The sequence below is a fragment of the Strongylocentrotus purpuratus genome, unplaced genomic scaffold (assembly GCF_000002235.5).
Source record: "Strongylocentrotus purpuratus isolate Spur 01 unplaced genomic scaffold, Spur_5.0 spur5_scaffold_16, whole genome shotgun sequence".
Classification (NCBI taxonomy): Eukaryota; Metazoa; Echinodermata; class Echinoidea; order Camarodonta; family Strongylocentrotidae; genus Strongylocentrotus; species Strongylocentrotus purpuratus.
Window position 1 is genome coordinate 22,205,369 of NW_022145601.1, and position 21,136 is coordinate 22,226,504.

A 21,136-nucleotide genomic window follows, 5' to 3' on the forward strand; every position below is an offset into this window, starting at 1 on the left:
ACAATCATGAGTTATTCATGACTTTATTAACTTTTCATAAGCCTTTAGAAAGAGATATTGTTGATAACATCACCATCTTCCTCAAACCAGGCATTACAAATATACAGTATATATAGTATATATCAAAGCTGTATAGTTGTTCCCTGTGTGCTGTGGTAGAGAAGGAGAAGGCATATGCAGAAGAAAATCTTACACTGCATTTAACCTTTTGCCAGATTATTCATCTCCCCCTCCCACGTGTAGCAGTCCAACGTCTCAGAGCGTAGGTAATCCTTGTACATTTAGGAAAAGAAACATTTTACAGATCATGTCTTTTCCACTAAGGAGCGCAAGCTTTAAAAGGTCAATATGTACATTTCTTGTCTCTTCCAAGCTCCTCTTCTTTTTAACAAAAGAAACCGAGAGGGAAAGTATTCCAATGCTCTCCTCTCTAACTTGATAATGGCCTTGACCTTTGGTTGGCTTTATTTTTCTTATTTCCTACCCCACTATAAACTTCATTTGAATTCAATTTAGTTGGGCTTGAGTTGCTCTGCTCTGCAGTCTTCTCCTGGCGCATGCCTTATTCAATCAAACATGTTTTTGTCTCCATCTAGTGGCCCAAAGTGAAAATATCTCACTTGAATTTATGACTTTTTCGACATGACAAAAATGGTTTGCGGGTGTGTTTGAGGATCTAAACCTACATGTGTTTTCTCATTTATTACCTTGATAAGAATATAAATATTGTCTGATCTTCTGAAAGCTTTGCATATGTGTAAAAGAAGATGGTAATCCTCTTTCTCACTATCCAATTTTTTTCTTTTAAAAGCTGAAGAAACAGAGGATTTTTAAGATTCCACGAATAATACATCCTTAGATTCCCGTACGACAAAAATTATATGAATTATGGGAAAGTTTGGTACTTTAATCCTACCTCATTTATTTTGTCTTCTTAATTTGACTTCCTAATCATGCCTTAAATACTCTTTATTTTCACCCTAATCATCTCTTGGTAAATAGGGACTAAGGAGTATGAAAATGCATAGAGGTATCATATTTCAAATGTGATTACATTTTTACCTGCTCTTGATTTCAGTTAGCTCCTTCATTTTTATTTGGTAATTTAGAAAAATATTTGGTGGTGGATATGTTTTGTTAGAGTTTTAATATAACTCATTTCATTATTATTTTTCACTTTTCAGAATGCCAAATTGGGACTTTCAAGTCGGATATCGGTACAACGGAATGCTCTCCGTGCCCAGCCAAGAGCCATGCAGACACAGTAGCGGTAACGAGATGTACTTGTATCCCAGACTACTACAGAGCGCCAGGCGAAGAAGCGTCATCTCCCTGCACAGGTAATGATGCAAAACACCCCTCTTTTTTGCAGTGGTATAGTCCGTACTCCCTATTTGGAATGAAGGCTTGCTTGGCTGACCCATTGATGGAATGGGGGTGATTTTTTTTCAGTAAATTTGCAAGGCCGTAGTTTGTTAAATTTATACCGAATCTATATGTTTTACACCGATAAAAGCTCACAGATTTTTAGGACATAAATAATCTGTCCCTGTCCCTTATGTTTTGTTATTAGTTTCAATTTCACTTTTCAAAGATATTTTTTGATGTGATGTCATCATTTAGAAGCATAATTTTGGACCAGAACCTTAGAGTCACATTTACAGGCATGGAAGCGGGGAGATTGAAATATTCCCAATGACTTATATTTATTCTTTTGCATCCAGTATACCAGTGAACTTTTTCTGAGGCCAATTTTGGTTTAATAAAGAATCGGGGGGGGGGGGGGGGGAGTGAAATTTGCTGTATTTGGATACACTGCTTCAAATCAGCTCCTTTTGCCTTCCTTTATTCTTCTTATTTTTTTGAAAGAATAACTGGATTAAAGTTTACTTTTCGACCATGACTCATGGAAACCGGACTCCAAAAGACTTCCCTAGGTCCCGGCTGAGTTACCGCCTTGTACCTTATCCACAGTTATTGTGTCTTTTTCTCGTGTAAATATGCGTGCGTGAGCTCACTATTTGTTTTGTAGTATCGCATGTTTCTCAATTAGATCTCTTTGACTGTGCGTCGTCATTTCCATGCACCGCTCTCTCTTCTCCCCTCCCGCTGGCCCGACCGATATGAGTTTCCCCATGTTTGTGGTCACGAAAAGACTGGTTTAGGACTGGCCGTCCCTTCGGAATTAGGCGTGATTTTAGTGGAAGGACTGTAATATTTGGGATTGACTTTGCGATTAATTTCATTAGTAATGTTTGGCCCGTGAACTGGTTCTCCATTCATTGTTGCATTCGGAAGGATTGTATATTTTTCTTGTAGGAAGCGGGAATTTCTGAGAAAATTAATTTGGGGATATATTTGGGGCTTTTTCCACTATTATTAGGAGAGGGATACTCAAATACTTCATAACTATTGGGAGCCAGAATTGTGCTAACTCATACATTTTCTATACAGAGCTAACTCTCCCTAGATGCAATTTGCTTTTTACCATCTCACAAAAGTATGTTCAAAAGCTAAGATTGATAACATGATGACTCTCTCAATTTGCCTACACTTTCACTCTGAAAGCTAGGCAAACATTGATAATGAAATCTAGCTGCAGTATATAAACTGTAACAAAATTAATGGATAGGGAATAAAAATATAGAGAAAGAAATTGAATAAGAATTCATACGATTTTTTACAGAGCCAAAACTTGTCCCGCTCTTAGTGGGTATCTGTTGATTTCTATTCGGGATGATATTATGATGTTTAAAAGAATGTTTCAAGGTTTCTTCGTTTTCTTTGGAGTATTTTTTCACTGGTGAAATATAATATTTCTCTATACATTGTACACACTCCTCGGGATTCCTTCAATTCATCATATTTTCATTGACAGTGTTTGGTTTGCCCTGTTCACAGAAGAAACAAACCTACAGAACCAATTTCCTTGTTGAATGACAAGAGTTATTTAGATAAGATCCCACTTTATGTCCAAAAAGGTTCAAAATATTTATAAAAAGAGATGTTATTTGATATAATATAAAAGAAATCAGACTGAGGGCCAGAGACTTGGGTCTGCATATACACTCAACATGTGGTCTTGTAACACACTCCATACAGTCACTTATTAGATTGTCAAAAATAATAGGATTGTCTGTTTTAGTGCATTAAAATTGTTTCGAGAGGGAAAACAAGGAGATTTAGAGAATAATTCAGACAAAATTGAAAGTCTATGACAGACCAGCTGTGATATTGGATCTGAAGTCAAATTTTAAAATTGATTTGATTTAAACTATTGGTCAAAAGACAAAGATGAATTGCATAGAGTTGGAATGACTGATTGGAAAACACAAATTGTAAAGACAGTGAAACAGGTGTAGAGATTTATATCCTAGAGGGCACGGTCTTTTATCTTATCTGTCAATATATGGAATAAAGTAGGGTTAATAACCATGTATTGTTTAGCAATCAATATAATATTTTTCATTTTCATTTTTACTAAATGTTGTTTAGAAACAAACAGAGATGTTCCCAAATTCATAGTTATGAAACTGTCAGTATTGAGTTTAATACAAGGGTTAAATCTGAAAAATAAAAATTTGAGCAATAATGTGAAAAGAAACGAGAGTTTATGTAGGGTGTTTATTAAGTATTTAATGATGCATGAATTTAGATCTGGAAAAGTCATTATGTTACTGACCTTAACAGCTAATTCATCCATGTTGTGTTTTGGGTTATATTAAGTTTTTTGTTTTTGTACAAATTGTTGGTCTGCTCTGTGAATTATCATCCATCTTGAGTACACATCACTCACAGCTCAGACATGTTAGGTTCACGAGCCAGAACTCATTTACACAAAATGTGTAATAGAACGTTTAAGGGCAGCGCAAGGTAATAAATGACATGTCAAATGCGCTCATTCAAACAAAACGTGCAAGGAAGCCTTAAAGGGCAGCTTAATGCTACAAACGACAGGCACTCCTTCAAACAGAACACACAAGGAAACGTTAAAGGGCAACACAAAGTAACAATGAAATTTACGCATTTAAACAAAACATGCAAGTTAATGTCAAAGGGCAGCTTAAAGTTTCAATCAACATTATCTGCTCTTTGACTTATCATCCGTCTTCTGTGTATGTACCTCGCAGCACAAATATGTTGAGTTCACAAGCCAGTATTCATTTACACGAAACGTGCAAGAAAAAAATAAAAAGGGCCCCTTAAAGTAATAAATGACATGTCATAATGTGCTCATCCAAAAGAATGTGCAAGGAAACATTAAAGGGCAACATAAAGTAATACACAACATGTATTTGTTCAAATAAATTGTGGAAGCTAATGTTACAGGGCTGTGTAAAGTAACAAATGACATTTAGAAAACAAGCTGGTTAAAGTTAAAGGGCAGTGTAAAGTAGCAATCAGCATGTACTCTTTCAAACACAAGGTACAAGAGAACGATAAAAGGGCAGCGTAAAGTAACAAACAGCATACATGTACTCTCTCAAACAAAACATACAAGTGAACGATAAAGGGCAGCGTAAAGTAACAAACGACATGTCTAATGTGATTGATAATAAGCTGGGGATCGAGATGCTTTTTGGAGACAAAGGGGAGGATGAAAATAGGAATGTAGCCGCTTCTTTGTCTCATCGTAAAGACGACTTTGTGACGGATGGGTATCGCCAGGGAGAGAGAGGGAGGGAGTAAGGGCACGGCTAATCAAGTGTGTATGAGGAATGAATACCTAGGGACTTCTTCCCAGTCCTTCCTTGTCCACTGAGCCGAGGGATGCCTCAAATGTCACCGACTGTTGAATAATTCGCAAAGATGTTACTGATTTGGTTGAGGACTAATGTCTTTGGGTATCCGTGTGTCTGTGTTATTTCCTTCGCCTAAGCTGTATGTCCAGTCAGAGGGAAGTAAATCATGTTTTATTTCTGTAATTAGAAAAATTTCTGGAGGAAGGCGGTTGTAGAAATAGCTCCAGCAGCAACGGAAACCACAAATTAATTTTATTATAATATTTGCTTATTACTTTTAATTCAAAGTAGAATAAATTATTTTTCTTGCTCATTTTTAATTCTTATTTTGTCAATCCTTTTCATGTTTTATCAATAACATTTTCTGAATTTTTTTTTTGGAATGGATGTTATGCTTATTGCAAAGAATGAACAGCAAAATTACTGAATAGGCTTACGCTTACTTGAAGTTCAGATCTTGTTTTACTCCCCTGCTTAGTACTAAACTAGCCTTTGAGAGATCTTATCGCCATGACAACATCAACTTGGAATTCATGAACTTGATGAGTAGTCACCTGTAAGGTCAGAGTTCATCAGTCTGGGGGTCAAGAGGTCATATCACTAGGGACACGGTGATGACTTTTTAATCAGGGGTTTACATCTTGAGGGATTACCCAGCCAGTTTTAAGGACTTTGTTTGAAAATTCCTCCAAAATATTATGTCTTAAATATGAAATCCATAACAAACAAGGGTGCCTAAAGAAACTTCTTTGTAACAACACATCCTTGCTATGGGTTAAACACTTTCGCATTGCAATGGGGTTCAACTTTAAAGGAAAGTTGAGTCATATATATGTTAAATAATTATTTAATGGATTTTCATCTGTGATGGTTTCCATTTAATGTATACATTGGGCTGTCTTGAATAATGATTATGATACATGCATTTATCCATCAATTTCCCTGATTATGTGATCCTTAAAGGAATTATCATAAGTATCTGTTAAATAAAACTACATAGGCCATATTCCTTGAAATTTAGAACATTTTACAAATAGTTCCTCATTTAGTACAAGGATGGATATGTGCCTGTATTTTGCATAACTGATCACAGAGTTTTTATTGCAGTATTAAAGTATCAAATGGAAGTTGAACTAGGATATATCCCCATCCCCTTCCCACCCTTTCCCATCCCTATGCTAGCTGTCACCTCTAGCAATCATCTACGTAAACACCATCAAAGATGTAGTGTTCAGGAAATCACTTCACCGCGAAAGGGGCGTTGTATGTGCATGCACATGGATGTGATCCCTGGGGCGCCCGGCCTCGCCCCTTATCAGCTAGAAATTGTATCAAAGTAAACCTCTTTTCCCAAGATTACTATTTGAGAGTGATGAATCGAGTCATGACAGTCTTTGAAATGATGTTTAGATCGAGGACCACCTCCCCAGTGACAGCTGTGAGGTGATATCGTGTGCTGAGAGCCAGAAGGGCGTTAACTACATAGGTGTTGGATTTAATGACATTCTACCTCTCAGCAGATAATATTGGTTATTCAAAAAATCTGCTGAAAGCCAAAAAGGGCGGTAACTCTATGGAAAAGTAATTAACAGTTTATTCCCTTCTTGCTGTCAGCAGATGATGTGACGAGCATTTTCATAATGTTTTGAATGTTAAAAGGGCAGTAAATCTATGTGAAAGTATTTGAAGTTACTGCCTTTCTTGCACTCAGCAGTTGATATGATAAGCTTTGATCTGATTTTTTGAGTGCTTAAAGGAAGCTAACTCCATATAAAGAGTGGAGGAGCTAATTACGACCTTCTGGTACTCAGTAAATGATGCATATTGAGATGAGTGCTAGAAGGGTGCTAACTTACTTCATTATTGAAGGGTAATAGGTCATACCATTCTGACTCATATCAGGGCCAGGTTTCATAAGACTTGTTATCAATAAAAAGTTATAATCACTGTCATAAGCTTATGAAACCATGGCATTTAAATTGACTGAGAGTAAATTTGTCATGGAAATTGAGCATTTGGAATTGATAACAAGTTTGATGAAACAGGGTCCTGATAATGTCTTTGATAATTATCAGATTAGCTTTAGGACGTGAAAATCAGAACACGAACTGGGTTCTATAACAGTCGACTTCCTTCCCATATGTTTGTACAAAATTGGAATAATCCTGCTCAGATATCTTTCATTATCTTGTTAGAATCTACATTGATTTCATTGACATTTGAGATTCTCCCCTCCCATCTTTATCTATCTGAAATATGAAAAAGAAACATTTATAGGAGACAATATGGTTCAGGGGTTTATAAGGTGGTCCCTGGAACAGTAGCTGCAGGGTTCACTACTATGTCAGTGCCTTTAGTATCGAATGACCATTACTCGTTTCTATTCAACTTAACCCGATGATTTCTGAATCCCCTCATTGCCATAGGCTTAATATAAGAGCCACCCAGTTCCAGTAGACAATGGTTTAAGAAAAATATCCATCAATCATCCATTTAAAACAGAGATGAGAGGATGGGAGGTTAAAATACAGCAAAACATCATATTATTGTCTGATGAAAGCCAGGAGACATTAACTTTATATTGAAAAAGCATTTGATGATAAGCCCCTTCTAACTCTTAACAGACAATGCACATTGCATCTTGCTCACCACTCTCCCCTTATCCATCTACCCAGACACCAACTGTTGGAAGATGAAGATGTCAAGAATGTTACCCTTTCTCAGATAAGAATAGACATCCTTGATCTTCAGACTACTCCCTGTAAAAATAGTACCACTCACCTCTCAAATAGATAGTAGACAGGCCCCTATCCCAGACAGACAGGCAATCTAAGAGGATGATGTCATGAGAGGGAAAGAATCTTCTTGTACGAGGATAGCATTTAGATTTCCTCTCCTTACTCCACTTCCACATCTAACTTAGATAAACTTGGTTTGGATTGGTCTATTTTCCATATAAAAGACAGATATACATACATATCAACTCTGTTCGTCCTAGAAGTCCAGTTTGAAACTGTGGGCTTCATAAATGAAACCAACAGGTAAAATATTGGGAGAATTAAACCCATATTTTTGCATTTTAAAAATCCTTTTTTCTTCTTCCCCATCACAAATTGTTTCTTATCTAAAAAAATAGCTGATACGGTTGTCCTGTAACCTTCTTGTAGGATCATGGAATTTTAAATGTCCCTTCCTTGCTCGACTTTCTTACCTAACAAAGATAAATAAAAAATATGCAGACAAAATATTGGGGAAAATATCTCTATGCATTTGCAATCTCTTGCCTCGTTATCCTGCATATTTTGAGGATATGAAACATTTGTCTTGTGCAACCGAAATGCAGGTTTCATTCTCGAATATTCATAGAAAATGAAGAAGATACAGTTCCATGCTTAATCCATTTAACTCTCTGACATTTGCTGTTTTTAGAGTCGGGTTCGAAAGTTCATAGAAAAAGATTAAAACAAACTCTCCTCCTCATCAAAGTTGGATTTATTCGCAGTGAAATCGCCCCCCCCGACCGCCAACGACTGTCTCCAAGTTTAATGAAAATACGATGGGGAGCATACTGCCTTCTAATGGGGATGTTGGAGGGCTCGCCACTCTGTCTTTTAGACGATCATGTATCACAATGTTCCCAGAGACAAGACGTCTCCAATCCTAAGATACATTTGGTCAAGAGAAGATTTCCCTTTCCTCTTTCTCTTCTCAACTAAAACAACTTTGCCTGGAGGTGAAAGTGACTGTACAATTTAGACACGTTCTTCCTCGGTGATTTACAGACCAATATAATGTCCTTGATTGCCTCTCGCTTGCTACATGAATGTTTAACATGTCCAGTCATAGCAATGAAAAAGCTTCATTAAACTGCAATATGTCTGGGAGAAAAAATAAACGATCTTGAAATGTATGAGCCGACATTGTCTGAAGATCAGATAGAACTGAACAAGTTACTCTAAGAATCCATTACCTTAATGTAGCCCCTGCCCTTTTCACCCTTGTTAAAAATCTAGACAGTTTCCTTCTCGGTTGCCAAAAATCTAAATAATACACAAGGATTTCGCTCCGTAATTGATCTGATGCAATCGTATAAATTCATCATGACACATATGTATATATTTCTAGTATTAACATGAGTTATTTACTTTCCTTTTCATGTGCATTAATGTGAAATGATTCTTATAGAAGACGAAATAGTATGAATAATTGTTGTTAAATTACATGTATATTGAAGCTGGAGCTACGTGTCGCAGTCTTGTAAGTTCATAATAATGTAGAAGGAACATTCATGATTATAAAAACCAATCTTCTATTTTATTTTCATTCACAGCACCCCCATCAGCACCCACATCCCTCACTGCGGTAGTCGACGAAAAATCATCCGTCGTCACGTTAACGTGGCGCAATCCCGAAAATCTTGGCGGCCGGACCGATATAGACTTCAGAATCGACTGTAAGCGATGTCCGGCAGACGTCCAGTTCTCGTCCATCCAGCGAATCGGTCAAGGCTACGAGGTCAACGTGAGCAGGTTATCTTCGCATACGACGTACGAGTTCAAGGTGCATTCGTACAATGAGGTCTCGAGCCAGGGCACGGTGGATAATTATGCTGGCGTCAACGCTACAACCTTCTCCTCAGGTAAGACCTTCAAGATAATTTACAAAAAAATAACCCTTTACCTGCTTTAGTCGACCAATGGAACACAAACTGGAATGCCATAGTTGAAGTTTTTCACAAGCACATTGTACATGTTGCGTCCATGCATCGTATCTTCCAAGCAATTTGGCAGTCTAGAGTTTTAATCCATCTCAAACAAAGAGTTAATTGAGAATTGACTTTATTAGACCCTGTGTTTTTACCACCTTGGATTTTTCCCAATTGAAAAAGAGACATTTACATGTAAAATTTAAGTATTAGAATCCTAAAAGAATGGGAAATTACAATTTAGGAATAAAGGTTTGTTTTGCTTTAGGAGATTAAAAAATGTCCAATATTTGATGGCAGATCATAAGTTAGAGAGTAGCTCTGGATGAAAAAGCAGAGGATCAGAACTTATGTCATTGTTTGCTTGTCATTGACATGATGAAGACGAAGTGATGCGTTTAAAATATCTGACATGTAACGCCTAACATCGCACCCCAGAAAAAACACGACCCACTTCTTAACCTAGCACGCAAGCCAGATGCGACCATCTTGCAAAAACACTCCCCATCCAAACAGTTTATTCTTTAATCTTGTCTCGTTTGTTTGAATGTTTATTGCGAGTGAAGTCTGCGTGTATTTTCCTCGGCACGCTTTGCAGGGCACGGAATAACAGAGAATTCGGTTTGGTGCCATCTCCCGGCCTGGTTACTGATGGATGGAGGGGGTTCTTAGGGCGGGCGGGGACGAATAACAAGAAGATGACGTGCGAATTGAGATTAATGGGGTGTTTGGAATAAGGTCACGGTGTCAGAAATGTCTTTTCAACACCTTGGATTAAAAAATGGAAGGAGGAATGGGGGTGGATGAGATAGAGAGAATATACGCTTTGGATCTGATAGTAAGGGGATATGAAGGGCAGAGTGGGAGTGAAAGGCATGGGGAAAGCAAGCTAGAGATGAAAGGGCAACCTTGCATCGTCTCACCCTTCCCTTACGGCTCGTTCCGATGTGAAATGGTAAACTGCGGGGTTTTTTTTAAAGTGTAAATGAATGTCAACTGCCTGCAATAAAGGTCTTACACATATTCTATGAATTGTGTGTTATATACTACAGGTATGTGAAGCGTATTAACGATTATGTCTTGATTTTAAAAAAAAATCTACATGGTTTTAATACTGCAGCTTATCTGAACGAGGCTATTCATCTCTCTTTCTCTCTCTCCCTCTCTCTCCTTTTCATCCCTCTTTCTCTCTCTCTCTTGATCCCTCTCTCTTGATCCCTCTCTCTGTATATTTTGATACCTTTTACCCTAATTCTTATAGAGCAATCTGTATTATTGTCTTCCAACTCCATCTCTTTCTCTCTCTCTCTCTTTTTCCACCACTCTCCATAGCCATCTCTCTTACCCCCTCTCTCTCTCTGTCACCTCTTCTCTCTCTCTCTCTCTCTCTCTCTTTTCTTCTTAAGTTCTTCCTTGTGTCTTCTATCGCTGCTATCCATTCACCTTGGATGTAAAGTACAACATTAGAGAAAAGTCAAAGCCTCTTAACACTTTGTCTCCTGGAACCGGGTGGTCCCTGCATTAAGCCTATGGAAATGAATGAATTCTGCAGTCGTTGGGTTAAAAGGAAGATCAAAAGTAGCTTCTGTCCCTCAAGACCCAGCCACATTTTGTTCAGCTGCACATACATGTACTATAGTTTACAAAACTTCATAATGAGCATCTGTCAAAATGTATCCCCTTGTACAAGCAGTCCAAGGAAACTTGAGTAAATTGCTCTGGATCATCATACATGGTTCAATGTACATTATCAGTGTAGACTGGTAATAGTCTGGCCCCTCCATTCAGACTATCAAAATTCATCGCGTCCCTATATGAGAATCCTGTAGCTACGTAATAATACCTTTCTATTTTTTATAGTCAGAATGTTGTTTAAATAAATATGGTAAAATGAAATGCCATATAGGGAAACGCATGTTCGAGCATCGTTTTGAACAAGACCTTGATAAAAAAGAGTCCCATTCTTGCCTGAACATAAAATTGTAAAACTGGATGGGGCTTATGATGATTGGCCACCTGCCACACAACTGATCAACTGACCTTTTCGAAACTAGCTTCTTTAAATATATACGCTACTTCTTTATACCATGTTATTATCAAGTGTGTATATATGCCCTTTTGCTATACAATGGTGATGTTTCAAGTTACGTTTCTTTAAACGAGTTTTGTAAAATATCCTCGAGTCTGAATGGGCCATAGGTCTATACCAAGGTGGGTTTGTAGACGAAGGTATGTAATGATAGATACCGACTGGATCCACGTTCTTGGGGTAATGTGACAACCTGGTAAACCTGGTCTCCACAGCTTCATCCCAAGTTCATTACGCCAGGCTCTTCAAGGCTCACCCAATATTGACTCAGCCTCCACAAAAGGGGGGGAACGTGTACTTTTTTTTGGCCTTCTTCCTTCTTGCGTCTTGCACCTAATGACTCTATTAGAACGCTAAGTGGGTCGTTTATCAGATATGGTAAACCTTAGCAAAGCATTCTGGCAGAGCATGGCGCTCATTAAGAAGCATGGAGAGAGGAGAAGAGGAGGAAAATGGTGGCTGGTAAAGAAAAAGTTCAAGGCTATAAGACAAGATGGTTACCTTGTTAGTAGGGAAAGGATAATTGTTGCAAGTCATTTGATGCTCGTGATTCACCCCCCATTATTTCGCTATTCTTAGGTGTATCTCGTATACCTGCCATCTTCATCATGAAAAACATCACATATTTATGCACATAAAACAAGACATAGTAGCTATCATAAAAGGAATAGAAGTAGGCCTATGTAGGGGTGCAACAAAATTATACAAGAGTTCAAGATTTACAATTTGGTAGTGTTGTGAAAAAGGAGAAAAATGTGGAAAATAAGCGTAATGGATGAGCTTTATAGAGACTTGCTCCTGATTTGAGAAATGCAGACTGATTAATTATATATTCTCTTCTCAAATTTTCCTCTTTGGGTGAAATTTTATCATTTTATGATGCATCCCTCCTCTAGCTTTCGATCTTATTTCATCTCGTGGAGAAATCAGCCCGGTTTAATATACTTTTCCAAATGTTGCTAGTAGCTCTCTGTGTGTAAATGTATTTGAATGCTCAAATGCATGCATTTCAAGATTAGAAAGTTGGGTTTTATCTCTGCTTGCTCAGTTGTGAAGTCTTTCAGTGATTTGAGTAATTTTGATAATACATGGAACACCAACAAAGAATTAATCCTAGATTATTGTTACCCATATCAGCACCAAATTAATAAATCAGTGGCATTTTGGACTTTAGAGAAGGAATCTGCTTTTATTCCATACGCTTGGGTGTATATCATCTGCAAACTGTCATCTTTGGTGTACATCACCTTTATACTTCAGTGTATATCAACTTCATACTTTGATGTATATCACCTGCATACTGTGGTGTATTTCACCTGCATACTGTGGAGTATTTCACCTTCATACTGTCTTGTATATCACCTGCATACTTCGGTGTATTTCACCTTCATACTCTTTGGTGTATTTCTCCTGCATACTTTGGTGTAAATCACCTGCATACTGTGGTGTATTTCACCAGTGAGGAATGCCTATGCATGGAGCAAGAGAATGCCATACAGTATAGAATGGCAGAAGAGGAGGTCAAACTCTCTGGCTGGAACAGGAAATTAAATCAAAGGGGGGAGGGGTAAGATCGATGGACTGGACGGAGGGATCGAGGGAGGAAGAAACAAAACCTGAAGATTTAAAGTGAAATGATGGATGGAGAAGAGATGTATTACTGTAGAGATTGAGTGATTACTCAAGATATGAAAGACAGCAATACAAACAAACCTTTGTGAGGAATGTTCTTGGATATTGAAGATATAGATCTAGACCCAGCTAGATGCGGTTATTTTTTACTCGGACATGCATTCATTCTGTAATATAGGGTAGTATTTTTCCCTGCCCCTCAAATTCTAATCCACGATAATCCTGCCGCGTTTCTTATCACTTTTCACATTCATCCACATGTACTTGTCGGCCCTATACATGTTATAAAATAGTTGTTTCAATTTGTTCTGATTTTCTTGAAGGGTCTTTTTTTTTATAGCAATACCATCTAGCTGAAAACATGATTGCAATCGCTCCAAGAATTTGACCTGATGGCTCCTAGCATCTAGGATTTCCCCATTCCCTGTCTCAATTACATCTTCACCATTAATAATGTGTGACTTAACACCTGACCAGAGTGCACTTTAACCAACGCAAAAGGAGACACCCGGGACTGAAAGAAGAAAATCATATTTGCACTCCGGTAATTACTCCCTTTTGACATGCCTATTAGGGATGTCGAACAATGTCTTTCACAGAGGGAGCGAGAGAAAGTACTCGGACACCTCTTTTCTCTCATATTTGAACAATCATACAGATTCCAATGGAAATAGACTATGGAGAAATGTGAGGTATAATATGCACAAAGAAGTACTGCAAACTGGTTGGTAAAATGACTTTTTGAGGATAGAACTAAAGATGAAGGATGCAGTACCAGATAGAACGGGGAAGGGAAAAATGGTGGTATTGAAGATTTGAGGGTAACCAATTACCGTGGTAATTTCATTGTCCAAATAGGCATTGAGGATCACACCCCTCCCCTCCCCCTCTTGAAGATGCTAGTGGAGTATTTGTTAGGTTCGGGTTTCCCAAATCGTTCGATAGGTCATCAAAAAAAAAAGGGAAGGGGAATTTAGTCTCCTTGCCTGACTCACGCCTGTCTCATCTTCTCATAAGACCTGTCCTCATCAGCTCGAGATTGCCAAATAGCCCGCTATTTCTGATTTGGGAAATAATCCCGAAGTTACAAATCGCGTCTTCATCAGTTGGAGATTCGACCACGAAACTTGAAACTGGACCTTGAGAAATTATCTCAAGATATTTTACTCGGCATTCACCCATAGTGCGAGTCTTCGGTCTGCAGACGCACTGGACGAATAACTGGATATTTTGCCAAATAGTGGGATATTTTGCAAACTATCCCAAGATATCTTGGGATGACAATCCCGACCAAATATCCCGCTAATAGCAACTTCGGGCTGATGAAGACGCAAATTAGCTGGATAGTTTGCTATCGGGATAGTTCAAACAGCGGGATATTTGGCAATCTCGAGCTAGTGAAGACAGGCCTATAAAGACAAAACCTGTGAGGGGTCAAGTCATGATAGCTGGGTGAAACCTGAGAGACTTTTAAGAAACTACTTTCCTCATCAAAAGTGAAGAAAATGTTTAAAGCGATTAGATCATGGGCTGCCGTCATCGATTCCCCCATCGATATTCATCGATGTGATACTCATGGACTTTTTTTTTCTCAAGAGAGATTGGTCCCTTCGAAGGTGATGCATAAGGGCATCACCCATCTCTTGAAGTTCTTAAATGCGCATCATAAACGTTAAACCCAAACACCTGACGGAAATATTGCTCATCACCTTCAAAAACTTTTAAAAATCAAACAAAGCTTTCTCTCCAGGTGAGGGTTACCCATTAAGATGACAACCCCTTCAAATTGGCTTCTTGTTTCGAAACTCCTGATGACGTGCCCTATCGTCATTATTTGTCATGATCTCCGAAGGTGTTCGCTCATATTTTCGCAAGCACGGCCCTCCTCTCGGACCTGTGTCACTACCCCAGAACAAAGACAGGCGGCTATAATTCATTCACCTTTACGAACAAAGAACACACAATCAAAGCCCCTTTGCGGTGGAAATTTCCATTTTCGTGAAGTACCGTTACCGCTAATAGGACTTGCAGATTCGGGATGACGAGACGTGAAATCACTGATTTTGGTGAACGGCCACTAGATGGCGAGTCAATAAAATGAAGGGTCTCTTCGTCCGCAGAGAAATCACGTCGTTGTGAAAGTCTTGAGGTATATGCCATGTTTTGGGTATTGGGCAGTGATAATGAAGTGTTCTGAGGTGTTTGAAGAGGCCTGTGTTGTTATAGGATAGGGTGATTGGCATCTCATTCCAGGATAGCAGTGATTTTGACAAAATCGTGAGTTTACAAGCAATAAAAAGATAAAAAGTATAGCAAACAAACTTTAACCATCAAAGAAGCAGATGGATTTCTTTCAAAGAGTTAGTATTTCTGTTAGTGCGTGTATTTCTTGCAACGATTTAGATTATTTTTATCTCAATTAGAAAACAAAGTATTTTCCTGAACAGCCTGGAATAGATTCTTGATGATTTACTTGTTACTGCAAGTAAGCAGTACAAATTTTATCTGAAGAAAACAAGAGGATGTGAGGGGGAAAAAAAATCAATTTCAGTGATTCAAGACAGAACAATCTTTACTTAGTTTTTATCAAAAAACACTTGAAGACCTCGACATAGCATTTGTGTTGAACCCCAAAAGGTCTTGCCTTTATTAGAACAGTAGCTCGCTGCTTACTGCAATTATCTAGAAGGTGAAGTGCTAATGATTTGATATATTGTTTCCAGCTGAATATTTCATGTGGTGAGTGTAATTGTTGCCCTAATCAGATTTGTTCTGACATCTCCCTCTCCTTCCCTTCTCTCCCCAACAAATTATACCAGTTTTCCTTTTAGTTCAAGGAAGTTGGAAGCATATGTATAACGTTTTTGTGATGTTGAACACATTTGAGTTGTTTCTCTGTGATTGGGAATCTTCAAATTTCTTCTAGATATCTCCTTGTCTAAATCTCTTTGCGGAGAATATGATCGGAGCAAGCTGTTTTTATTTGAGTAGGAACATGTGAATGTCAACCCAATAACTGATGACTTTTGCAATTGACACGAGTGTAGCCGCAAGGTCAGAATTTGATTCAGATAATTTTTCCTAGGTGCAAGTGTGAAATTTATGTTCGGAAGCTGTTTTTCAGGACAAGGCCACACTCATTGTGCCATAAATATCTGTCAAATGATTGTTTTTGAGGTAAATTTGTAGATTCTTGTTTATCAGTCATTCAAGATGTTTATTTGTGATATTTCACCTTTACTACTTTAAAAACAAAGGAATTTATAATATGTTGGCCAAAATGAGTAGATTATACATATTATTAGCACTGCTTTTACTGCTGAATACAAATTGTAATTCTTAGTATAATTCTCTGTGTAAGGAATATGAAGAGAACAATTTTGATCGTTAAATGGACAATAAATATGAACAATATGAACCTTTAGATTCAAGATAATACAGTTCTTGTAGAAAGAAAACATTTTAATGCAAGTGTATGTTAGATATGCCTAAATGTACAGAAAGCCAGATGGCGCCATCTTACTATTATCCGATTTATCCCTTTGCCTTTACCCTTTCAATGTGCTTTTGTTGGTTTTAGAAATCCATTTTTATTTATAGGACTGGGGGGGAAGAAGGAAAACTAAAACACATCAAAGATATATATAGTTTCATTCTGGCTGCTTCAGACAAGTTCAGCTTGTTGTCACATGGTCGACAGACTCCTAGTTGAATTTCCCACCCTAGTTTTTCATATATTGAAAGGGATACTTGTTACAGCTGATCTAATTTGTGATGAAGTAAGGACTTTTGTTGTAGCCACAAGGTGTCAACGAAAGAAGAACCTCTGGAAGATTCCTTGTGAGAAGTTCAAAGTGTCTCGAACAAAACAACTGTTTGCAAACATTTCCCTTACGAGAACCCTCCACGGAGATGTAAAGCCACACTAATACTGTCACAGCTGGCGTTGTTGCATTAACTCAACACCGATGCGCAAACACACCCCCCTCTCCCTTCAGATCGTAATTAGGATTGAAAAACCTGGCAACAATACTTGTGACGGTCCATTATCAGATTTGAGTCGCAGCTTTACTCTCTCTTGTTTTCACCCTACGCTGATAAAGAGAATAAAAAAGGACGAGATAAGGAGATAATTTGCACCAGGAGCTTGTTCAGCCTCACATGATCCACCAGTATGGAGCCATTGTAGGATTCCACCTGTTCGGAGCTAGAAGGGCGCAACTCACCAAATTTATGCATTGACTTTGGCGCATGGCAGACCATCTTTCCATTTCATCCTTGGGTTGTTTATGTCCAAAATGCAGTCCTGCAACTTGTGTAATCTCTCTGAGACAAAGGTTTAAGAAAGGTGTCCTGGAGGGGGATTCCCTGATGATGCAGGCACTTAATCCGTACCTACAGGCCCAGTATCATCTGCTTGGAGCCATAAGGCCACTAACTCATTTATATGCTTTTCACACTGGCAATATTTTCCTTAACCCCGTACTATAGGTGGGGTTAAGGGGGGGGTCTTAACCCCACCTATAGTACGGGGTTAAGCCTATTCCACTTTCTGTTCACACTGGCTTTTACCAAAGTGGGCTAAAGTTGGCTAACCCCACCTATAGTACGGGGTTAACTAACCCTGCAAAATAGCAGGGCTAACTCTGCAATTGTGGTGCTAACTCCTGCTAACCCCGCAATTGCGGTGCTAAGCAAACGAATGAGAACAGAAACGAAAAATAGTCCGGTACTACGCAATGGAGCGTATCGCAGCTGGCCAGATGCGAAGTATGTCCTATCATAACATACACGATATCCGGGGTTAACGAAATGCAGTGAGAACAGCGGGAATTTTCTTATTCCGGAATAGGCGGTAGTATGGGACTAAAAACAGCGAGTGTGAAAAGCCAAAAAAATAGTCTGGGGTTAAGGATAGTACGGGTCTAAGCAAAGTACGGGGTTAAGCAAAACCAGTGTGAAAAGAGTAATAGTTAAAATAGAGTTAACGCCCTTTTGGCTCTGTACAGACTGTATCATACTCATTTGGGAAATTGAAATGAAATACAGGATGTGACATACTTTTGCTATCCCAAGGATTATATCAAGGTACAGGAAATAGGCCTGAGTACATGAAGGCTGATATCAGTGAATTCAACAACTTTTTAAAAACAAGATCTCATTTAAATCAGTTCATGGAAATGGCAGGTTCTTGTCCCTCTGAAGAAAAAAAAAGTAAAAGAGAGAAGAGAAAAAATAAATATAATTATTGCTCCTTACTTATATAGTAGATCAATAGTCTTTATTTATATATTTTTATATGAATACACCAGTTCTGAATTATCAAGAAAGAAAAGAAAACACAGAAATTTCTTGTGATTCTTCGCAACTTGCATTTTCAGTCTCGTCCTTTCATTGAAAATGTGCATCTTTCTTGCTTCTCCTTCTCCTCTCTCCCCACATGAACTTGTTTCACAGCAAGTTTTTATGTTTGATTATTGGCGTCAACGACTCAATCAAGCAAGAATTATGAGGACGGTTGTTATTCCAAGGGCATTTTGGATGTGTTTTTCTGGTTTCATTCCACCACTGATAACCACCAGGATCAGCTTTATGCCCAGCTTCTATATGACATACACATGAGGGTCAGAACCTGAGGGATCCTTTTTATTAAACCCAGATGTGCCGTGCTTTGTTTCGGGTCAGCTATTATTGACGGAAATGGAAAATACTTGGATTCCTACCGATGATATCATGATATCATTTTCAACTGTGTGGGAACTAGTTATTGGGACATGTCAGTGAGGATTCTTTTTATTTTAATATTGTGACTTATAAATGCCACAGCCTGAGCCATGGTTTGAATACAATTATGATACATCAATTCAGTTATCAAATACAGAGTTAGCCATCTTTTCTCGAAGAAGCAAAATCAGTTTCGTTGAAGTCAAGAAAGATCTCAAGTTTAAAATGAAGTTTAAAATTGATATTTTCTTGAAAGAAGGAAACACAGGATCAAATATAAGACGAGAGAAGGTACTCATCACAACAAGTTTTTAGCTATCATTATATCGGTGATAATATGATAATTGAAAACAAAAATCATAATGACTGATTTATCCACAGCAAAGTAAAGAAAGCAATACCGGTAATCAATCTTTAAGATAAAATCAGAATCCAATTAAAGCTTGGAGTTCTTTTTAATTCTTTGAACAGTATCAATGCTATATTCCTTCTTGTCATTGTTTTTCAAGACCACTTACACTATATTGTAAGTCACCCTTTTTTTGGTGTTGGTGTTTTTCTGGACTCCATCCAGCATTTGTTATTGAATATGGGACGCCGCCGAGTCGTATGTCATCTAATAAAAGACAGCAATCTTACACGTGCATTTCTACATTTGGTAACTAAACCTGGGATTGAGAAACGAACCGAGTCTAACGACCGTGGTCGAGGACAGACGTGTCGATTGAGAAGTAAATTCGCCAATAATTGATGTTTTGGCAAAGAAAGTCTCAAGCCTGAATTTGACGGAGTAAATGCTTCTTTATCTCGAGCATCAGGAATTTGGAATCAGATCCCTCAATACTGGTCTTTGCAGTATTTCATTTGGTTAGGGCATATTTTCTCCCACATCTTTTGACGATATAAAATGTGTCATCTTATGTTTGCAATTATGACAAATGCAATTATGATTAGCTTATCAACTCTCTTGTAACACATGTCAAAACCTGACAAAAAATCTGTACATACTCTCAGCAAATATGATTCATGTGAAAGTATAATTGAAATCAAGTCTGATTTGATTAATAGTACTGCCTGTATCATGAAATTTGATAATTGATATGCACAAGCTGACAACTCGTCCCTTCTCCTTAAATTGCTAATGACTTGCTTCTTTATTCCTTCATCTAACAAAATATACAAGTTTTTGAACTGAGACATCAATAGAAGTTATTTTGTTTTTTGTTCGCTGTACACTGTATGTGTGACAAAGTTCAACTGTGGTAGTCCAATGTTGTTTGATTGGTTGACCAAGACAGGTAAAGAGTTTATAGAAGATTCCATGCTGGACTGGAACTTGCAAGAGAACTTATATTCAATTTGTGTACAAATTCATTTCAGTCTGTATTCAATTTTCATTCAAACTGTGCTTAATTTTCATTCAGTTTTGTATTCAATTTGTATTCAATTTGTATTCAACTTGTATTCAAAATGCATTTAACATGCATTCAAGTCTACATTTAACATGCATTCAAGTCTATATTCAACATGCATTCAAGTCCATTCAACATGCATTCAACTAGAACTCTTTCTATCCGTTCCTCAGTGCCTTCTGCTGTGCGAGACCTCAAGGTGGTATAAGACGACATCAACGATAAGTCCATCAATATGTATTCAATATGTATTCAATATGCATTCAAGTCCATTCAACATGCATTCTAATCCTTTCAACATGCATTCAACTTGAACTATTTCTCTTCATTTCCTCAGTGCCTTCTGCTGTGCGAGACCTCAAGGTGGTGGAGGACGACGTCAACGACGAGTCCATCAAACTGAGATGGCGCCAGCCGCTCTTCCCCAACGGCGAGATCACCAACTACCAGGTGATCTACCGTACGAGCGCAGAGACGCAGGAGAACGTCAAGTACCACTACCAGGCTGTCCTTGACGGTGAGGTGCAGGAGACGACTGTCCATGGGTTGGTGCCAGGAACAGAGTATGTCTTTGAGGTAAGTCCTGCCAATTTAAAAGCCATTGTGAATGTTCTGACTATTTCTTTTTCTTCACTGCCAAGGCCTGTAAAAGATGAAAAAATTTGAATCTAACTAATGTTGTAAAGATGAATATCATGGAACTACCAATCTCCTTGACTAAAATAGGAGGAAGACTTTATTTTATTGCATATTGTTTTATCACCCCCTATGCATCACAAAATTAAGTGCCCACAGTTTTTTTTTTAGACTTATGATATTCCCCCCCCCCCCT

General features: G+C 38.0%; 1 protein-coding gene across 7 annotated transcripts in view; it reads left to right on the forward strand.

The window, feature by feature from the left end:
• Positions 1–1,164: 1,164 nt before the first annotated feature.
• LOC763766 (ephrin type-A receptor 4a) overlaps positions 1,165–21,136 on the forward strand; it is a 42,128-nt gene continuing 22,156 nt past the window's right edge. For all 7 annotated transcript variants that reach the window (XM_011683468.2, XM_011683472.2, XM_011683478.2 and 4 more), the window contains exons 1-3: positions 1,165–1,340; positions 9,073–9,381; positions 20,642–20,880. The gene's annotated coding sequence lies outside the window, so the exon portion shown is untranslated. The remainder of the gene's footprint in view (positions 1,341–9,072; positions 9,382–20,641; positions 20,881–21,136) is intronic.